A 23,951-nucleotide genomic window follows, 5' to 3' on the forward strand; every position below is an offset into this window, starting at 1 on the left:
CCTTATTCTTGTCAACTGTTGCTGGAAAAGCCATTCTCGCAGCTGTACTTCTTAGATCGACCTCCACCCCTCATTATTTCACAAAACCAACCATATACCCAAACACAGAACCCTCCAAAGCCTAACCTTACAAAACCCCATCGTTGGAGGAGCTCCCACACGCCACCGCGCGCTGGTCAATTGCTTGCAATGCCGACCCCACATGCCCATGCATGAGAGAGTTTCTGACCACCTTTTTTTTTTTCTTTCCTCTCCTATGTTTTGATTCCTTCTCTAGACAACCTTTCTCGACCATGCTCTCGCAACACTCTGTTAATCTCCGTTTGGATTTTGTGAAGGATTCTTTGTAGTTTTTGGAGTAGTGGTAGTGTTTGCTTGTCTAGTTGTGAGGTTGTGGCAGTGGTATGTCCATTGTTGAGTTCTACACCTCATTTGTGGTTGTGTCGGTGCTTCACATAGTTTGTGATTGTCCCGATTTGGCTTTGATTGTTATTCTTATTTGACATTGGTGTGGCCGCTGATTTTTGAGTGTTGGGATAGAATCTATGAATCGCAAAAATTTGTTTCCTACTTCGTTGCCACAGATAACGACTAACAAGTTGGATGGAAAGAATTATGTTCAATGGTCTAAAGTTGTTCGGGTTTATTTAGCAGGATTAGGAAAATCTAACCACTTGCTCCAATGTGATACTTCTAATGAAAATAAAAAAGAAGTGTGGGTTCATAGATTGCATGGATGTGTATGCATCTAGATACGTGCCAGGAGATTTGGGATTATGTCAAGCTTCTATACTCTATTAACATTATACTTATGTATGATTTATCCGAGGAGTACTTTCAATTACAACAAGAAGATAGAAGCATTGCATATTATTTTGGAGAGATGAAGCTTATTTATGAGGAGCTTAACGTTGGGCAACCTATAACTGCCAATGTTCGTGAGATACAAAAGTAGAGGGAGCAGATGGCAGTCCTTTATGTTCGAGTGGGCTTAAGACTCGAGTTTGAAGCAGTCTGGTCTCAGATACTTGGTAGTGTTAAGTTGCCATCATTTGCCGATGTTATTCTTGTTTCCTTCATGCTTCCTTTAGCATGCATTCTCCTGCTCTTGCATTTGGCTCTGAGAGGGCATCCTTTGCTACAAAAGGGATTCTAGTTCTCTATGAAACAACCGCAAAAGTTATTGAGGTGGTTCGAGTGGTGGTGGTGGTGGTGGAGATGGATGAGGTAGTGGTACTCCTTGCAAGTGCACTCATTGTGGATGGAGTAATCATACTATTGAGTAGTGTTGGGATCTCCACGAGTGGCCTTCATGTGTTGCAAATCCAGCCACCACCGTCTTGACACCTTTTGGAGTAGCCAATGTAGCCACTACTGACTTCTCACCTTTGGGGCTGAGTGGGGAGCAACATACTGTATCCATGTCAGAGGAATAGTATTCCAAGTTCCAATAGTATCAAACATCACAACAAGCTTTTCTTCCCCTTGCATATCTTGCCCAAACAGGTAATCCTACAGTATTCCTATGATCTAGTACTTCTCGCCCTAGCCTTTGGATCATAGACTCCGCTGCTAATGATCATATCACAGTCACACTTAGTTTCTTCTCGACTCTTCAATATCCTACAAATTGACCTTGTGTTAGTCTTGCTAATGGACCCACCAGTGCAATCAAGGGAATTGGGACTGTAAATCCCACTTCTTTTATTTCTCTTCCTTCGGTTCTGTATATTTCCAAATTTCCTTTCAATCTTATGTTTGTTAGCAAGATTACTAAATCCATGAATTGTTTAGTGACATTCTACCTTGATTTTGTGATTATTTAGGATTTGAAGATGAGGAAGACAATTGGTGGAGGGCGTAAAGTTGATGGAATTTATCACTTTGAGCCACTATCTCCTTTAGCTGCCTGCACTACTGCTGCCACACCTTTACAAATTCATTGTCGTCTTGGTCATCCTTCGCTGGAAAAGCTAAAATATCATGTTTCTAGTTTGAGTTTTGTGTATAGTCTTGATTGTGAATCTTGTCAGTTGGGAAAGCACCATTGTCTCCTTTTCGCTTCTTGAGTCAATAAACGGGTCGCACGCCCTTTTATGTTAGTTCATTATGATGTTTGAAGTTCTAGTAAAGTTGTGTCCAAGTTGGGTTTTGATGACTTTGTAACCTTTGTGGATGATTATTCAATAATGACTTGGTTATATTTAATAAAAGATCGTTCCAAGTTATTTCGTGTATTTTGTGCCTTCTGTTCTAAAATAAACAGTCAATTTGGTTTGCCAGTTTGAATACTTCAAAGTGATAATGCTAAAGAGTATTTTAGCATACAATTCACTACTTATATAACTTAGTTTGGTATTGTCCACCTATTATCCTGTGTCCACACTCCTTAAGAAAATGGGGTTACAGAGAGGAAAATTAGACATGTTCTTGAAATCATTCACACTATACTTTATCAAATGCATGTACCTAAAGTGTTTTGGAGTAATGCTGTACTTATTGCTTGTTATCTAATCAATAGAATGCCATCCTCTATTCTTAGTTGCAAAATTTCCTACCCCATTCTCTTTCCTGATTCACCTTTATTCTCTCTCCCTCATATATTTGGGTGTGTGTCCTTTGTTCATCAACTAACTCCAATTGTGGATAAGTTGGATCCTCGTGCTATAAAATGTTTCTTTATGGCTACTCATATACCCAAAAGGGATATCATTCTTATAGTCTTGTGCTCTATTGCTTCATTGTTTTTTCTGATGTTACCTTCTTTGAGTTTACACCTTACTACACCCAGTCCCTGAGTGCTTTTGAGCTCAATGAGTATCTTTCTTTGCCTAATCTTCCAGATTCTACTTTACTGTCCTTGCCCAACCAACCATCTGAGTCTCCATGTAGTTCAAGTCCTTCTCATTGTCTTGATCATCTTAATTTGCAGGTGTATTCACGATGGTGGCTCCAAGGAAGAGAGTCCTCTCTAGCTTCTACTAGAACGCCTTTGGTTTCCTCGTCTGATGATCATACTCCCCATGATGTTGATCCTCCTATTGTTGTCTAGAAAGGTAAATGCATATGTACTCAACATCCCATTTCCAACTAAGTTTGTTATGACTTCTTATCACCCTCCTATTGTCGTTTTGTTATTGTTCTATCACCTAACACCCTTCCTAAATTTGTTTCAGAAGCCTTAGCCCATTTTGGGTGGAGGAATGCTATGGTTGAAGATATGAATGCTTTAAATGACAATGACACCTGGGACTTGGTACCTCTTCCTCTTGACAAGTCTGTGGTTGGTTGTCGTTGGGTTTCCACTGTGAAAGTCAACCCCGATGGTTCTGTGGCTCATCTAAAGGCCCATATTGTTGCTAAGGGATATACTGAGGTGTATGGTCTAGATTATTTTAATACTTTTTCTCTGGTTGCCAAACTTACATCAGTATGTCTGTTCATCTCTTTGGCTACTACTTGCCACTAGCCTCTGCATTTGTTAGATGTGAAGAATGCTTTCTTGCATGGTGACCTTGAGAAGGAGGTTTATATGGAGCAACCACTTGGGTTTGTTGCTTAGGGGAAGTCAGGCTTAGTGTGTCGGCTCAAGAAGACTCTATATGGTTTAAAACAGTCTCCCGGAGCATGGTTTGGTCGTTTCATTGTTGTACTACTTGAGTTGGTCTTCGACAATGTGCAGTGGATCATTCTGTGTTTTATTGTCATACTTCATCGAGGTAGGATTCTTCATGTTGTTTATGTGGATGATATTGTTATTACAGGTGATGATGGTAAAGGTATTCATAGTCACTTTTTCTACAAACTAAGTTTTAAACCAAAGATTTGGGACCGTTGAAATACTTCTTGGGTATAGAACTATTTAGATCTCATTTGGGAATTGTTTTGTCATAGAGGAAGTATGTTCTTGATCTGTTGGATGAAATTGGATTGTCGGGATCTAAATCGGTTGATACACCCATGGATCTTAACAACAAGTTAGTACCAAATATAGGCAATTTGCTACCTAATCCTATAAAATACTAGAGATTTGTTGGAAAGTTGAATTATCTCATAGTCACTCGACTAGATATATCTTTTGCAACAAGTTTTGTGAGTCAATTTCTAAATTCTCCGAGGATAAGTGATAAGGACGCAATAATTCGCATGAGATACCTTAACGGTGCACTTGAGAGAGGTCTGTTATATCGTGACTAGGGTCATGCTTATATCCATGGATATACAAATGCAAATTGGGCTGGGTCGCCTTCCAATCGGAGATCCACAATCGACTACTATATCTTGGTTGGTGGTAAATTGGTAATTTGGTTTATTGGAAGAGTAAGAAACAAATTGTGGTGGCCAAGTCAAGTGCTGAGTCAGAATATAAGTTATTGCTTGACTAGATGCTAGTTGGAAAGAAGAATAGACTAGAAGTCCCTGAATCATTTTGGTGTTTCCTTTTTCGATGGTATGGCAAAGAATGTTGTTTTGGATTTCATCGGGGAGACTTTAGATTTTCTTTGTGAAACTGGATGAGCTTTAAAAAGATGAGGATGCCATATCAAGAGGACTTGGAGATTTTTTGGCCTTAAGAGAAAGTTACTAAGGATGTTGTGCTTTCCCTTGATGTGCTTCACCTCAAGTTTATACTATGAGAACTAGTTAGCCCATCTAAGTTGTCCTTGGGGAGGGTCTTTTGTTTGAATTGTATCATCTTTGGAGAAGATGACATGTCCATCTTTGCTATAAAAGTATGTCTGATTAGATGGAACTCAAATATCTCAATTCCTCTTTTTACTACCAAGATCTCCTTGAACATAGAGTGATAATGTAATTCAGATTCTTTGAATGCTTCACTCTTTTATTCATAGATATGTCTAGTTCCATCGTCCTTTTCTTCAATTAAGGTTGTCAATTGCATTAGCTTGCTAGATTCTTTTTCCCTTGTCAATGGCCACTCCTTTAAGTGACCTTATCACTTCAGTGTGTTTGAATTCCCATAGGGGCATGTCTTTCTTTTTCAATAGTTGATGTAGCGGTGCAGTATAGGCTGCCAACTTTGGGACAAAGTACGCCATATAATTGACAATATCAAGATATTGTTGTAGTTGCTTTGTTGTCATCTGAGTGTCTGAGAAAGTGCTGAGCTATGTTGCAATGTGTGGTTGCAATTCGTACTTCCCTTGGCTTATCTTCATCCTGACGAAATGAATTGCTTCCACCCCAATTATCATCTTCTTTTCTGATAGCATGATTCCATAATGCACAATTGTCTCCTTAAATTGATTTAGGAGTTGTGTATGGGATGCTATATCATTTTAGAAAAGAAGGATATCATCAATGTAGGTTAGGGCATGACGGAGAATGGGCTGGAAGGTCTTGTCATCGCATTTTGGAAAAAAATGGGGCCACCTTAAGCTCAAATGGCATAATGGTCTATTGGTAGTGAAAATTGGAAGTGCAGAAAGCCATTTTGGGCCTATCTTTCGGATGGATGCCCAATTGCTAGAAGCTTACTTTCAGGTCAAACTTTGAGAAGATTTGGGCCTCTAATATTTGCGAAAATAGGGTGGCCCGATTTGGTAATGGGAATTTGTTGTTTAGCATGGAAAAGGTTGAGAGGCTAATAATTGATAACGAGCCTATGCTTTCCTCGTACTTGTTCAGCGCTCTTATTGACATAGAAAGCCTCACAAGCCCATTATGACCCAGTGAGCTCAATTCGTCCTTCTTCTTGCAGTTGGGTCAGCTCATTCTGGGTCAGTGAATAGTGCTCCGGATTCATTCCTTTATGGCTTGCCTTCGCAGGGTTGATATCTTCATTCTTATTGAATGGAAGACTGACAAAGAACTCTAGATTCTTCCCATCATCTTTGGACATTTCTTTTAAAATTTACTTTGGCTTTTTGCACAGTTTGTTTGGATTAATTGGGCCTTAATTTCTTCCAGGGATTGAGTGATGCGAAAGAGATTAGGGGTTTTGGTCCATTGCAAAAGATACGATTTGAACTTTAATTCTTGTTTTGTCCACTGGAGACCTTGTTTAAGTGTTGGATGATGTTGAACCCAATGAGGAGATCTTTATTAGGAAGGTTTGACTTGAAGAATGTGGCCTTGATTAAGTATTATGGATGAAGCTTAATGTAGATTGACACAAATTTTAATTTGACCTAAAAATGCTCTCCATTTTCTGTTTTGGAAGAATGCTTGGCTTATTTGCAAGTCCAAAATCACAATTACATTATATTTAGTTCTTTACATGACTATTTTAGTAGCTTATTTGCAGCATTAAAAGAAAAAAAAAACATTATATAAATTCTGAGTTGAAATTTAGTGATAGCAAATATTATTGTTTTTCATTCTTAGTACTTCGTAGATCAGCTCACAAAAACAGTTGCTCTAGGCATGCAGGTAACACTGAATTATCTTCTTGCCTTCCCCAGACCTCTGGTGGCATGGGTCACATAGTTGTTAGAATCATACAATTAGCATTTTGAATAATATGAGCATATCAAGTCTGCATCAAATTGATTTGAATCTTTCGGAAGATTCAAAGAGAACAATGGAATTGTTGTTAAATATGTAGATTCATTTCATCCCCTAAATTGAATGTTTGTATTAGAGATGATTGATTCACACAAGTCTCAACCAAATCCAATTAGACCAGCTAGTTTAAAACCTCAAAGAAAGCCTTTTAACTATTTTTTTCCAAGATTGCCTTTAATTCTTTCTCTATGTTGGTTCTGTCCGTGGTAAAGAGCAAAACAGAAGGTCATGTCTTCTCTTTCTTCATTGAACCATTCTTCACTCTTGGAGTATAGTTCTCTAATGATGGGGAGAACGCTAGTAGGCCAAGGAGGTACTAATGGTTTGCTCTGTTCCCAAGATTCAAAAGAGTTGGTTTTTTTATTAGTTTAAAAAAGATAGTTTAAAAATCATAATTTAAAATTAATAATAATTTAAAAATAAACTTATTTTTCATTTAAAAAATTAATAGCACTCCATGCATCATGAAGATATTTTTTAACTTTAGAAACCTTTTTTAATTCTTAGATATATTAATGATTAATTTAAATGGGATAAACTCCTAGAAACTAAAACATTTCTTCTTGGTTAGTTTTCTTTGTATTAATCCTTTTAATATGTTAGGTTATTAGTTAAATTATATAATTACGGTTGAATCTTATGGCTTTTAATATGATTACATGGCTTTCAATTACCCTAGGTTTCACAGAGAAAGAGATATAGTGTAGGAAAAAAAGTTTAGAGAAAGGTGTAGGACCGTAGGAGCAATTCATAAGCTCTTAAAAAAGATCCATTTAATTAAGGACATAATTCCTAGGTAAAGACATTACTCCCAATAACTAGAATGTTTGAAGTTAGAGATCTGAAGTGGTTGAATCCTTAAATTTTGTCAGCGGAGATTACATACCATACTTCATCAACTCGTTCTACATGTATTAGCTACTCAGAACTAACAACGCTACTGGTTGTGGTTTTGGCGCGGCTGTCAAATTTGAGGCTATTTCAAAATTATGGGCATATTAATAATTGGAGATTATTTTGTAATCTTGATTTGCTTAGAAGTAAATTTAGGTATTTAAGGGAGTAGGTTAGGGTTTAAATAATTTTCTGTTTAGTGTTTAATTTAATTTCATGCTTTAGTGCCTCGAGTGCTTAGGAAGAATTCCCATATTAGGCTTGCCGTTAAGACTTGATTTGGAATTGAATTTAAATGTTTTTTTTTTTAGTGTCAGCTCCAAAATCTGTGTATCTTGCTTCTGTGAGTTTGGAGAAACAAATCATTAGGAAATGTTTTGCGTAACCAATTTTCAATAGAAAGTGTGTGTGCGTGTGTGTAATTTTATTTATGTTTTTATATTTATATGTCTATGTTTCTGTCAGTGTTAGTGATATCTACATTCGAGTAAAAAATTCCAAATAATTTCTACAAAATGCTAGAAGAAATTGAAGAATTTCTTGGGAATCCTACAAAATCCATTCATTCTTTTTTCTTTGACAGATGATCAGAACTTCATTTGGGTTCAAGTCCTACTGAGAGGCCACTATCCACAATGAAATCTAGTAAGTGAGATTTCGAATAAGTGTTTACATAATCTTCTTTTGTCCAAAGAAATGATTCATCGAAATAATGAGCCACCATTGATATCTACACATCTGAGAAAAGGCATATATCTGCACGACCGAATCAATAGTTCAAGTCACACACTCCCATAATCCATTTCCCCTTGAGCAAATGGATACTCTGAGATAGAAGGAGACAATTCAATTTGATGGATCATCCAAGGCACATTAGTGTGGCATACACCTCCTGTTCGAACTGGGGTATAGGGGCAGCCTGAACTAACATGAGATTATAGTCCTAGGTTGACCTACAACCCAACCACTTGCATCCGTAGCAGTGTTATTCTGTGCCCTAATCCAACAAAGTGTTTTCATGGGAACTTTAGGTATAGGGTGGTGTAAGAGATCCAAAAATCAATGGTGAAAAATCAAATTTGTTCCTTTAATTAGTTTTTGGTGTTAGGAATATACGAACAAATTCCCGAAACCTATGAGAAACAAATAGAGAAAGAATAACGCCAAAGAAAAATTCAATCACACGCACAAGACAATAATTTACGTGGTTCGGCAATTTTGCCTACGTCCACGGAGTTGCAGGGATTTCAATATTATCAGGAAGAAAGCACAGAGAGTGCGGCGATACAATTCTCTCGCGCTCGCTATCTCGCGGATACAGCCACACCAAACCCTAATCACCAGAAAGCACCCCTTTTATATGTTGCGCCTAGGGTTCCGTTCTGAATGGGCTCACGGCCCAAGCCTTCGCTCCATGGACTAAGCCTTAGCATAAAAGTCTCTAATTAACTAGGGGTCGGGTCGTCATCCAAATTAAGACACAAACTAGGCTCCACAAAAGCCCAACATTTGGTGCATAAAATTGTATGAAGCCAAAACATTTGAGGTTCCTGCCCATGCAACAATCAATTAACCTAAGGAAAATATTTTCATTTGTAACTAGTGGTCAAAAACCACTACTTCATTGACAAGGTAGAACTATTCTGTTATTTGTCATCTATTTAGTTTAGTTCATTGATTCCCCGAACCCCTTGTTCCTTTTTCTTAAAAGGGAGCATTGTTGTGGTTAGCTAATAGCAAGCATTGAAGTGAAGAAATATGGGATGTTTACATGCTTGTACACATTGCTATGTTGATACCTATTTTTGTCCAGGCTAATTTTGGGCCTCAATTTTTGAATTTTAAGAAATTAATATATTTTTGTGAGTCACTAAAGCCCAAGTTGGGTTAATTTTGGGTTTAATTTCATTAAATTTGGGTGAATGTGGGCATGAGTGAAAGCTAGGTTCATTATTATGGCAATTTGGTGAAAAGAAGACATTTTGGGAAAGCCTAGACCTCTTGGCTCAAAACCATATGGCTTTGCTTATAAAAAGAAGCCTTGGAGGCAAGGAAGTACGTTGAACATCAAGGAGGCATGCTCAAACACAAGGGGGGAAGAGGAGTTATGTTTAACAAGATGGGGAAGAGGGAGAGTACACATTCAAGAGAGAGTGGGTGATTCTCTTACTCCTTGATGATCAAGCTAGGGTTCCTCTTGGACATAGGAACCAATTGAAGACTTTTTTATTATCAAGATTCGTTTTTGCTATCATTTACCTAAATCAAGATTTGATCTTTATTCTTGGGAGATCAAGATCTTGGTATTCTTTAGCTTTTGTGTGGACTTTGGAGTAAATTCCATCACAAGCTATGTATTTGACCCATGTAGTGTATTGTCCCCCCCCCCCCCAACCCATGTTAGCATAAAAACATTTCTTTGTTGAAGATGTAAATATGATTGGATGGTTAGTTCAAGCACGATTTAAGGTTTTGGGTTTTTTTGTGTGTTTTTTTCTTCCTTTAATAATATTTTGGGAATTATTTTCATGTAACGATGTTTGGTGCCATAAAACTTAAAACTTAGTGATTATGCTGCTTGTATTTGAGTTTTTAATGTAGAAAAGTTTGGTTTTTTCTTTGAATTGAACTTGGATGGTTGAAGATTGTATGTGTACAAATTAAGGTTTTAAAATTTAGATATTTAGGCCTGGGTGTTTAGGTTTAAAAGATTGAATCTTTCCTTCAAAAATGAAAAAAAAAACAAAAAACAAAAATAAAAAATCAGAAGGGTGTTTCCTTGCACATAAAGTTTTAACTTTTACTTTTCTTAGGTCTGGACTATAGATCTTCCAAAAGTAGGGAAGTAAGGTTGAGTTTTACCTATTAGCTTTTATAAATTAGGTAAGTCTTGCATGTGATTTTGTTTTGAAATTTGTCATGTGTGTTTTTTTTATTGTTATTTTTATTTTTCTTTATTTATTATTATTGTTATTATATATTATCATTATTGCTGGTTTTATATTATTATTTATTTATTTATTTACAAAATTTATTTTTAGTATTCCTTTTGTTTTTTTACTATTATTTTTGTTTTTAATTGCTTTCTAATAATTTAAAAATCCAGAAAATTCATAGTTGTAGAAATTTTTTAAAATTTCTATTTTATTTTCTAGGTTTCTTAGAATCTTTTGGGCTTTCCTTATTGTATATTAGGGTTGGCATTTTTATTAAAAATCACAAAAAAAAGTAAAAGAAAAATTGAAAAAAATCAGTTTCCTTGTATATATAGCTTTGATTCGTTCTTTGAGTTTTGAAGATAAGGATCCTCTAATTTAGTAAAGTTTCATTTTATTTACCTATAGGTAGCTTCTCTTTATTTTAGAAAATGTTTTGACTTGTCTTCTCTAACTTAGAATAATATTTGGCTTGCCATTCTAACCATTGTTGCCTTTGAATTTCCTTTTCGTGTTTTAAGGTAAGTTAATTATTATTCTTGATTCATTTCAAATATTTTAATTGTACTCTTGTTCCTTTTTCCATTTTTATACTTTCATGATTGTACTTAATTTGAAATCAAAGAAACCTTAAAGTAGTTATTCTGACAATAGAACCTAGAAGTGGCATGATAACGTTCTTCTAGGATTTTTCTGATGAAGGAAACCTTATGATTTTGATGGGATACCTAATGTTCATAGGATGGAATGATATTTAAAGGAAGTAACCTAATTAAAAATGAAGAGTTGAAGTCTTTGCTTGATTAATATTTGAATATCCCAAAATTATCATGACATCGTACGAAAGGATGGGTGTGTAGGAGATGCTAGTATCTTCCCCTCACACAACCATACTCTTGAACCTGATTTTGGTATCGTAGACCATAACTTGGACATAGGTTTAGTTAGAGACCAACTAACTGGGACTAATTAAGTGAACTTTAACCACACCTTGGAAGAAAAGGATAGTGATGACTTATTAGAACCCTTTAACATGACTAAACCCCCTCAAAGAATGATTTTTAGGGTCGCCATCGCACTTGAGGCGTCGGATCTTGATCCACACATCGTAACAGTTGTCAACATGTGCGGACCGGGGTCCAATGCCTTGAATGGGATGGCGACCCAAAAATGATTCTTTATGGGAGTTTAATCATGCTGAAGGGGTTCTATGGAGTTACCAGTAACTTTTTTTATTTTTCTAGGTGGTGTTGAATTTACCTAATTACTACCAATTAGTTGGTTTCTAGTTAAACATGTATCCAAGAAATTAGTGGCCATGGTCTGAGACATTAGAATCAGATTCGGGAGTACGATTGTGTAAGAGGAAGGTAATAGCACCCCTTACATCCTCGTTCTTTCAAATGGTACTATGATAACTTTGGGATCTTCAAATATTTATCAAGCAAAGATCTCGACTCTTCATTTTTAATTAGGTTACCTTTCTTTAAATATCATTCTACCCTATGACTATCAGGTATCCCATCAAAATCATAAGAAGCCTCACCTCGAGAATCTCTGGAGAATGTTATCATGCTATTTCTGAGTTCTATTGTTGGATTAATTACGTTAAGGTTTCTTTGAATTCGAATTAAGTACAACCATGCAAGGATAAAATTAGAAAAAAGGAAAAAGACATGCACTTCCATTAAAATACCTCACATGAATCAAGGAATAATGATTAACTTACCTTAAAACACTAAAAGGAAATTCAAAGGCAATAATGGTCAAAATGGCAAGAAATATTATTTAAGTTAGAGAAGACAAGTCGGAACACTTTTTTGAAAGAAGCTACCTAATGGAAGCAAAATGAAACTTTTCTAAGTTCAAGGATTTAATCTTCTAAATTAAGAAAATGAATGAAGGTCAAAGCTTTATATTATGGAAACTGAATTTTTTTTTCTTCCATTTTTTTGTTTATTTTTTTATTTTTTATTTTTTTGATTTTTAATAGAGTTATGAACCCTAATCTATGATAAGGAAAGCCGAAAAGAGTCTAAAAAACCTAGAAAATGACTAGAAATTTTAAAAAACTTTCTACAGCTTTATGAATTTTTTTTTTTGGATTTTTAAATTATTAGAAAGCAATTAAAATAGAAATAATAGCAATAACAACAACTAGAATAGGAATACTAAAAATAGTATTCGCCAATAAATATCAATAACAATAATAATATAAAATTAGCAATACTAATAACAACAACAACAACAAAACACAACACATGAAAATTTTCAAATCAAGGAAACAAAATCACATGCTAGACTTACCTAATTTATAGAAGGCAAAAAGTTAAATACCAACCTTACTTTTATGCTTTTGAAAAATCTATATTTTAAATCTAAAGAATTCAAAGTTCAAAACTTTATGAGGAAACTCCCATTGATCCTTTTTCTTATTTATTTTTTACTTTTTGCCTTTTGGATTGAGTTGGAAATCCTAATCTAAAACATCAGAAGAAAAATCTAGAGGTCCTAGAAACCTTAGGGCCTGGTTGGTATTGGTGCTATTTTCTATTTCTATTTCTCCACATTAAAGAAATAGATTATAAAAATGCGTTTGTTTAAATTGTTAGTTGTCTGTTTCTGTTGTTGATATTTAGTTGTTTGCCAAAAAACTGAAATCTAGATTTTAAGATTTTCAGTTGTTTTAGCAACCTATTGCTAGAAATTTTAATATCTAGATATAGTTTTTTTTGGATTAAATTATTCATTTTGTACATTTTAAAATTAAAATTAAAATTAAATGATCATATTAATTTAAATATAATTAAAAGAGAAAATACATAAATTTTAAAAAATAATAATAAAACCAATTACAAAATGTTTTTTCTACTTTTCAATTGTCATGTTCAATAAAATTTTTGTGTAAAGTAAATTTTGAAAGTAAAACAACTAAGTAAAATAATTATAATAAATTTTATTTTTATTATAGTAATTTTTTATGTATATTATTTGTAATTTTATTATTTTAAACATGTTTTTATAATATTATTTCATTTAAAATGAAAATGAGCATTTTTTTAATTAAGTTTTAATTTGTATTAATTTTATAAATGTTAACCAAACAAGTTGTTGGTTTCTAGTTTTTAGTTTCTATTTTTGGTTTTTGGTTTTCATTTCTCTAATTTTTAATAGTGATACTAAACGACCCTTTAGCAAGGAACCAAGAATATTTTAGAATTTTTGAAATTAAGATAAAAATAACAATAGTAATAATGCAAATAATAATATGAAAAATAATAAATTTATGAATAAAATTTTCCGGGAAAAATATTTTTTGTCACATCTTCAACAAAGAAAAATTTTGATGCTAACATGGAAAAAGAAATCAATACACTGCATGGGTCGAATACATACCTTGCGATGGTATTGACTCCACACGAAAGCTAAGGAATACCAAGATCTTGATCTCCCAAGAGTAAAGATCAAATCTTGATTCAAGTAAATGATAGCAAAGATCAAATCTTGATTCAAGTAAGTGATAGCAAAAACCAATCTTGATAGCAAAAAGGTCTTCAATTGGTTTCTACATCTAAGAGGAACCCTAGCTTGATCTCCAAGGAGCAAGAGAATTACCCACTCTCTTGAATGTGTACTCTCTGTTTTCCCCCTCTTGTTGAATGTAACTCCTCTTCCCCCCTTGTGTGAGCGTGCCTGCTAGATGTCCAACGTAAACTCTCCCTTCCTTGCCTCCAAGGCTTTTTTTCAGAAGTAAAGGTATAGGGTTTTGAGCAAAGAGGTCCATTTTTTTTTTCCCAAAATGCCTTCTTTTCACCAAATTGCCATAGTAATGAACCTAGCTTTCACTTATGCCCACATTCACCCAAATTTAATGAAATTAAACTAAAAATTAGCCCAACTTGGACTTTAGTGCCTTACAAAAATACATTATTTTCTTAAAATTCAAAATTGGAGTTTGAAATTTGTCTGAACAAAAGTAGGAATCAACAACAGGCCTCATTCCCTTGTTCATCTTTTCTATCTAAAAGAGTGCAACAAAGCTAACTTCACCGATTTTTTGTTCGAGATTAATTCTGGATAGTCAAATGAGTACACTGGTTAAGGTGAAAAAGTTTGTCTAAATGCCTTACAATAGAAAGAAGACAGTGACAACATGCCTAGTTTACATCTTAACATATGAAAGACAAATGTACTGCAATAGTGTGTACAACTACTGTCTATGCACAGAGATTAAAAAAAAAATGCAGTGACAACGTGTTTAGTTACCACCTTGGCTTATAATAGGGAAGAGTGGTATGATAGTGTGTTCAACTATCATTTATACGCAAAGATAAAAGGAAGATGCAGTGGCTACTTGTCCAATTATCATCAATTTGCAAAAAGAAAAAGAGTGTTATGATAGCGTGTCCAACTACCATCTATGCACAAACATAAAAAGATGACGTAGTGGTGACATGTCTAATTTCCATCTCAGCATATAAAAGAAAAAGGATGTTGGGGTGACAACATAAGTTGGCAATCATGTAAAAGGTGATGGGATGACAAAAGATCACAACTAATAAAACCACACATAAGGTGGTAATCATGAAAAAGGTGCTAGGGTCAGAAAATTTTGACTAATGGGACCCCACTCATAAGGTGGTAATCATGTAAAGGTGTTAGGATGACAGAAGATCACGATCAATGGAACCACACATGGTGTGGTAATCATGTGAAAGGGTGTTGGATAGCGGAACCACACATTGTGTGATAATCATGTAAGAGTGTTGATATGACAAAAGATCACAACGAAGGGGGCCACACATAGTGTAGTAATCATGTAAGGGTGTTGGGGTGATAAAAGATTACGACCAATACATACATAGTGTGTTAATGGCATAAAGGTGTTGGGGTGATAAAAGATCATAACCAACGGGACCACACATCGTGTGGTAATCATGTAAGGGTGTTGGTGTGATAGAAGATCACGGCCAATGGGACCATACATAGTGCGGTAATCATGTAAAAAAATACAAGTGCATGACGTATTGTATTCATAAATGACAATGTAGGGAATCAATTAGCCCTAAATTTGTGAGAAAAAAATTTGAGAAAAAGGGCATCGTTTATGCTTAAAATGATGTTGGATACAAGGAATGATAAAAGTCTTGAAAATAATGATGCTTTTATTTTAAGAAAAAAACACACAAAAAGAAAACAAAGCCCCCAAAGTTTAAAACTTCTTTAAAATTATTTTGCACCAAAGCATGACATGCTACAAAGATCTCATGGCTGTTCCACGTAGTCTTTTGCAAAAGAACCTTTAATCCCACCAAGATCCTTAGACCCCAAATCTTATTTGGTGTATCAAACTCCTTTCATAATCCAATCAAGATGATCGAATCCACATATGACACATGGTACTAGCCCCTATGTCTTGTGATTGTAGAGTTTCACTAACTCCATGTTCTACTTTGAACTCAAACTATCATTATTACCATTAAAGCATGCATAACCATAATAACAATTAAGTGAAATGAGATAGAGGGATGATCAAGAAGTTAAAGTTGGTATGGAGTGATGGCAGAATAGATGGTGATGATTACTCCAAGTAGGGTTGAGATGTAAGTGGTTCTATAATTGGTAATCATCAAGGTCTCATGACTCACAAGTAATAAACATCATGCACTTAGGTCACAATTTTGTACTAATGGTATGATGTGAATAATGTTTCCTTGCACATCTTAAAATTGAAACTCTACATCATAAACAGTCAATTCTTGCTCAGAATGGGTTTGGAAGTACGTAATGTAGGCTAAGCTTGGGGCCATGAAAGAATGGATATATTTGACACAAATATATTATGTATGAGGGTTAATGAGGGCCAAAGATCACTCCTATTAGTTGTACTTATGAAACCTCTAGCTGCTTCTATAAAAACATCAACATCTGCCAGATTGCCTCACTGGATAGGGTCCTTTAATAATGCTCCTTTTTTATGCTCTTAACTTTTGCCTAGACCATCCTTCGGGTTTTTAGCTTAGTGAGTTCTATTTTTCCAATCCTCCTTTTCTCTTTCCTCTTTTCTCATCAGTCATGAACAAACTTTTTTAAAAATCATGGTAGGAGTTGAAACCTCAAGTTGGACTTCTAGACGCAGGATGAAATGTAAGCTTGGTTTAGGAAAAATGAAACAATGGAAACGAGGCTAAAGAAATCCCAATGATTCACCATTTTCCCTTAACATTGTTATTAGTAATTTTAAAATTTGAAGGCAACAAAGTTTGGACTGAACTTGTTTTAGAAACAAGTTTCCTATGTATCTAGTATAGGATCAGGTCTTGTCGTAGTTCATGTTGACATTTGTTGAAACGTTGCTTCGGAATTGCCTTTTTCAAATTTGACATTCATTTCATTGCTTTTGCATTCATTTTCTAATGCCATTGACATATTTGGCTTTTTCGTGCCCACACATGCTTTTTATTTTTGTTTTTGCCTTTTGCTTTGTAGAACGCTTGTATATAGTGACCATGCTAGGGGCCCCATATGCAAGTGAGATAGGAATTCAAGGTTATAGAAAGAAATAGGCCAATTAAACAATTTAAAGGGTCGACAATGGGAAACTACTCAATGTATAGGGTTTATGGATTAAAGTGGTCGATTAATAAATGGTCACCTTTATTTAGTTACAACTCCTTAACATGATGGCCTCCTTTATTTAGTCACAACTTCTTAACATGATATAATCAAAGTTCATTCATGATCGTCTCAGAATGTTGAAAACATGAAGAACGACTTCTGTGATGAATTCTTCCAATGAGAATGATATCTGAGTAATGAGCAACCAATGTGTTCACCTCAATACGAGGGTGATCCTTGTCCTTGGTTTGAAAAATGAACATGTAGGCTTAAATTAGGACAACAAAGGATTTTATGAATTGTATGAGGGTAGTATAGCCAAGGTCGTTCTTCATCCTAAAGTTTGATTGCTTATTTTGTAGTATCTTTATCTTATTTGTTCCTTGGGATTGAGTGAAATGAAATGGAATTGATGGTTGAAAATATGACCTCTATGCTTGATACTTATATCTTGTTGAAACCCATATTAACATACGAAAAGAACTACCTTTATCAATTAGAAAATGATAATAGGAAATACAAAAGATTGCTATGAATGGCCATAGGCTAGTTATACTAAAAGGAAGCATACTTAAATAGAAAAATGCCATACTAATTTGATACAAAGCGTACTTAAGAAAAAAGATGCCATTATTGGCCCTACGCTACTTTAAGTACGAATACAGATGGATAGCTTAATAGAGTAAAACTAAAAGTCTAAGTCACATTCGATTGCTTGTCAGATGAAAACATAGGAACCCTATGTCTTTAAGGTGCTGAACCCGATTCTTCAATTGCCAACATGTTTCAATGGAATGACCAATAGCTCCAAAGTCAATTCATCATGATTGTACTACTTGGACAGTGGGTCACAAACCTCTTAAGACACCTCTGGGCCTATCTGATGTTCCTTCTTTTAGTTGATGATACACCTCTGCATATAAGATCAGAATGGGCTCAATAACAATCTTCTTCTTCTTTGGAATCCCTCAACTTGAAGCTCTATTTTGATTTGTAAATGCATCTGATGGGTAGGAGTTGAAACGAGGTCTGGCTGCATCATTCCAAGTTCTTGTTGTTTTATCAAGTCTTTCAGCACGTCGATAATCAAGTTGTCATTCTTCTCCAAGGCCTCTATCCTTACGGGTGGCAGAATAGGTCAAAACCCAACCGGTGACCTGTTACCCACCCATTTAGATTGGATTTGGTTTTGGAAAGAGACAAATCGTTTAAAAATGGGTCTACTCGAACCTAACCCGTTTATTAAATGCGTTGGGTGGGTTTGGGTCAGGTATTCGTTGGGTGACCCGTTTGCTTATTTTATTTTTTTATTTTTGTGCTTTTGGGCTTTTTGACCTTTGGGCCATCCACTTTTAGGTTTTTTTTTTCCATATATTAAGTCAATTTTGATGAAATATAAAATAAAAAATTAAAATAAATAAGTTGTTTTTTCAAACGGATACCCGTTTATGACGCATCTATTAAACAGACATGTTTGGGTTTATAAATTGTTCACTTGTTAATAAACAGATCAATTAAAACCCGAACCCTTTTAACATCTGCCCATTTGTGATTCTCCCAAACTTGACCCATCAACCCATTTTGCCACCCTTATCAACCCTCTACTCTAAGATGTTAGTAGTATTGAGTTGTTTGCATGACCTGCCATTGGAGGTTGTTCTTGGACAAGCTTGTAGTGGAGGGTGGAAGAAAACTTTGACATTATGTTTTTGCTCGAGCACAATTTTGGTTTGAAAGATCTTTTTTTTTTAAAGAAAAATTTTGATACAGGGAATCAAATCATGTACGTCTATGATAAAATAAAGATGATGAGTCAAAACATGTTCCTACAGACGACAAATTTTTTAGACATTGTTTATTTTGTGAAAACATGAGTGTCTAAGGTCTAATACCCCTATTCTAGGAATGATGCAAATAAAATGGTGTGGATTATGTAAATGAAACCTTAAGCCTAATGTTATGACGAACTTATTTGCGATATGTGGATCTACCCTATCAAAAAGAGAGAGAATGGGCATGCTATGAGCTTCCCTAACCTTAGTAGATTAGATGATGGATGAGACCAACTATGAACCAACCTAAATCAAGAACTAGAGAGTGCTTAGTTTCGGCTATATGAAAATGTTGTAAGGGAAAGTTTGATGTGTTCTAGCCCTAGTGATGCATACAATGATCAACCTTAACTAGATGAGATGCATGCTAACTCAAGGAAAGAGACATTATTCATGAGATGATGCAAACTCTCGTTGATAGGTTCCAAGCCCTTGATGGGAGGACGCATGATAAAGGCTTTCCACCTTTGATGAATTAATGGATGGTGGGACTAGATGCAAACTCAACAAGCCCTTATGTCTGGACTATGTCGTGATGAATGTTTATACTAGAGGCAAAACCTTTTTAGGGTTCCTTCACGTGTGAAGACCAATGTAGATGCTAATTAGCTAAATGTATACAAATGAAGGTGATGCGAGATTATTTAAACCTACAGATGATATGCAATGTCCTAATGAAGAAACTTAGTATTGAAGCAAGATATGAGAATATACAAGGATTGAATTTGGGAAGAAAAAAAAAGAACAAAAGCCCTCAGTGAAATCTCTAAAATAGGAAAGCCATATTAGGATCCCCTTTTTTAAGATGGTGGCCTTATATGGTTAACTATGTGCATGGTATCAAGTCTAAATCCTAATGATAAAGGTTCCTAAATTGTTTTCGTCCACATAAGCTAGTGGAGTCTCCAATCTCATGCATCAAAGGCTTGGAAAGGATGCAATTTGAGTAAGATTTTTTGTGGGGCTATGTGGAGACTCTTGCATCATGAGACCAAAAACACAATTTCGCCCCGATCTAATCCTAGAAGGACTAGGCTGAGTATAGGGTTAGTGAGTGTGTGTATGAATCCTATCCCATAAACCTTAACGCATCCAATTAATCACGAGAAAGTTACCAAACAATTATAATGTCGAAGAGTCAAAGGCAATGCTTCATTTCATATTTGAAACATTCAAAAGTCATCTTTTGGCTTGACTCTCTAATATCCCCAGTGGAGTCGCCAAGCTAATGGAGGCGTCGGATTTTGGTCCACATGTGTTGACAACTAGTTTTTTGTTTTTGTTGTTAATTTTCAGCTATTGTTGCAAAAATTGATTCATTTGGTTGCTCTGTTGGCACAATACTTTGATATCCAAAATTTGCTTTGCGGATTATATCATTTTATTCAAAAATTTTAATATAAAATAAAATAAAATGATCATGTGAATTTAAAATATAAATAAATTAAAATTTTCCATAAAATTTATAAAATTTTGAAAAGAATAGGTTATTTAGAAAAATATTTTTACCATTTTTTTTTTCAATTGTCATATATAATAAGATTATTGAAGCACTAAAAAATAAGCTTTAAAATATAATAATTAAGTAAAATGATTATAGCTAGTTTCTATTTTTATTTTTATTATGATATTTTCTGATTTGTAATCTTTTGTATTTTTATTGTTTAATTATATTTTTAATTGTTATTTAATTCAAGGACAAAAATGAACATGCGTTCAATTATGCTTTTCATTTGACCAGACAGTTTGCAAGTTTCAATTTTAGTTTCTATTCTGGTTTTTAAATTTCATTTCTGGTATTTGTTTTCATAATATTTGATAGTGATGAGCAGCCCCTAAATTTCTTTAGACTTCTTTGAACTGCTGGTGTTTGCTTGGCTGAAAATTTAGATCATTGTATTGCCAAAACCTTATAGCAATTAAATATTTCTTGTTTTCTGTTGTTTTCCTGGTTGAAGTTCAACTTACTGTGGTTCATACCACCATTTGACATTAATGTTCTGTAAGTGTGTCATGGGCCAGATGAGTCAAAAGTGGCATCTGTTGGTTTGTTAATATCTACTAATGCATGGGGCTGGGCTGATTGCATTACTGGTCCCAATATAGCATTAACCTTGACTATTTAAATTGTATGATTTTTTGTATTTCTAGTCTTCGTATTGGCGGGCAATCCTGTTGTTGTTAATCACTTCATATTGTAATTATTTTGCAGGTTCTTCCTCCAGTTCCTCTGGTAAAAGCCACCTTGCAACCATATCATCAAACCCTGCCAGTGGGGCTGTTCTTTCAGTAAGCAAATATTAAACAGAAGCAGATGACCCTGGAGTAGGATTCTGCTGAAAAAGGAAAAGGCCTTTATTTAGAAAAAACAAAACCTTAATTGCAAATATAGACACCACATTGCTGATTTGTGATTTGCACAATTGAACTTAATTCAGAGATCTTTTGATGATTTTATTTTTACAATTTTATAGATGATTGGTGCCCAAGTCATTGTAGAAGGCGTGGAGAAGCACAACCCTCTTAATGAGGGTTCTATCCTCTAAGTTACAGAAACCAGATCCCCATTAGGTCTGGTAGATGAAATTTTTGGACCTGTCAAACATCCATATTATGTGGTGAGATACAATTCCGAGAATGAAGTTCCTGGTGGGATTCGCGAAGGGACTTTGATTTCTTTTGTTTCAGAATTTGCCATCCATGTGCTCCATGACAGCAGTCTGTACAAGAAAGGCTTTGATGCATCTGGTGAAAATGATGAAGAGTTGTCTGATGTGGAGTTTTCGGATGATGAAAAAGAGGCAGAATACAGGAGAGAATTGAAAAAGACCAAAATGGACATAAAATATAAAAAAAACTGGGCAATGAGATAAAAAAAAGAAAGAAGGTTAAAAATAGGGATGGGACTCAAAAGCATAATCAACCTTTGGCCCAAAAACCAGCAACTGGTCAACTCCCCCCCAATCAAAACCAGCATCATACTTTACCTGTTTCAGCACCACTACTCAATCAGAGTAATTGCTTGCACTATATTGGTAGCATGGGACTAACTTCTCCTAGTGGGATGATCCCATCATTTCCAGAGCCCACCCAAGCCTCTGGTTTTGCTACAGTGCCAAATGGGATTCCGGCAAATGGGTTGCTGTATCAGCAGCAAACTTCAGGATATCCGGTGTACAGTATGGTGTTGCCACAGCATAATCAACATCCCCATCTGATTCCTTTGCTAAACGGAATGCCTTTTCAGCCACCGTTTGAACTGACTTCACCTAATGTTTTCTTACAGCATGCACAACCAAATTTTCTTGCAGGGCTTGCAATTGCACCTTGGCCAGGGTTTGTGGGTCAAAGTGGCTTCAACCAATTTCCAATTTGGATGAATCTATACGGTCAACATGCTCAGCCACTGGTAAATGCAGGAGAGCAAGGAATTCTGTCAAATGGGTTGCACATGGAACATAGTTCTGATCCGCTGCCACCTACTGTTATTCTGGGGAATATTCAAGGTCCCCAGCAATTTTATGCTGGAGAGCATCCTTTTCGCAGAGACTAAAGAAACCATATTGCCTGGCGGTCAGTCATTTTGCTTTCGGTAGGCTTGGAATTTACATATGAACGGAGTTGTCATTCAAATTTTCCAGCTATGTGCAAATTATGTAAGTTAGCAATTTGTCTTCTTCACTGGTGCCCTGGATGGTTTCTTGGGCAGTTTGTTTTTCTTTCCTTTGTTGGTTCTAAAGCTGTTGATCCCGACAGCATCTGTGTTTGATCTGATGTAAAGGAAAATTGACGATTCTTTCTGCATTCTAAATCTTGTTTTCCTTTCCTGTTCTCACTGACAAACACAAGCACCAGAACTGAAGACCTCATGTTTGGGAGGATAAGGTGCTTAAAGGTGGTAGTGAAAATGGAGTTTTTTTCCGAATTTGGTTTTAATTTATTTAAAAATTTTTAAAAACAGTTCGGGGAACTTTATTTCCCCATTTGATGCGTTCTAAAAATTGTTGGATCATCCAGCGTCTTTTAATCTGGGAAAACTCACAACCAACTAGCGTGTGGCAGCCGAAAAATGCTGGATGGTCTAGCATTTTTTAAACAAATTTTTTTTAAAAAAATGCTACATCAAGTAGCGTTCTTTTTGCTCTATTTCTGAACTCTTCCTCCTTTCCCTTCCCTTCCCTTCCCTGTCCAACATCTAAGTCGCCAACCCCATTGTCGTTGACTCAACATCCTGGGGATAAAATTTGTGACACTCGCCTTTATAACCTCTGGTTTTCTTCTCGTGTCGTCACTGTGCACAAAAAATTAAATCATTTTGATTTCATTCTTTTCTTCAAAACATTGAGAATGGAAACAGTGATGGAGGAGGAAGATTACAGGTGGAGGGAAGTGAAGCTGCTGTCGCTCCTACTGATTTTGCCGGAGCTGGAGCTAGAGAGAGAGAGACTGGAGAGAGAAGGCATGGCTGAGACATTGTCATCGCCGTTGATCATGGCTCCAACAGCAAGCCCACCTTTGATTGGGCCCTCATCCACTTCTGTCGGCTCGCCGACAACATTCACCTCGTGCATGCCTTCTCCAGTACTCAACATCTTCACTTTTAATTTGATTTGCTGCTTTGTATTCTTAGGGATTTCTGCGGGTTTCTTTTCCTTCTAAATTTGGGTCTTGAATTTAGGGTTGTATAATTTTCTTGGTTTATTTGGATTTATTGTTTAGATGTGGAGGGCGAGGTTGTGTACAAGATGACCAAGGTCCTCATGGAGAAACTTGCTGTTGAGGCTTTGCAGGTTGCTATGGTGATTGGCATTCTGATGAAAGAGGGGAAGGGAAGGGAGGAAGAGTTCAGAAACAGATAGTGTAACACCCCGACCCCGAGGGGCCTGGGATATTAACTTTTTACTACTGATTTACAGCGGAAGCAAATAAACTCAATTTTTATTAAACCAGAGCACTAATATTCCATATTACAATCATTTATTTCAAAAGAAGGAAAATTACACAAACGTAAATATCTGAAACCATACTAATATTTCTAATCAATCTTTATTTTTCTAATCCCCCACCCGCATGCTTGCTAAGCCTGATTCCCGACATGTCCTTCAGAGTTATCTGAAATAAAATATGATTGGGATGAGACGAC

General features: G+C 35.5%; 1 pseudogene; it reads left to right on the forward strand.

The window, feature by feature from the left end:
* The first annotated feature begins 23,155 nt into the window (after window positions 1–23,155).
* Window positions 23,156–23,667, forward strand: LOC131151408 (uncharacterized; annotated as a pseudogene).
* The last annotated feature ends 284 nt before the right edge of the window (window positions 23,668–23,951 follow it).

Source organism: Malania oleifera, chromosome 3 (assembly GCF_029873635.1).
Source record: "Malania oleifera isolate guangnan ecotype guangnan chromosome 3, ASM2987363v1, whole genome shotgun sequence".
NCBI lineage: Eukaryota > Viridiplantae > Streptophyta > Magnoliopsida > Santalales > Ximeniaceae > Malania > Malania oleifera.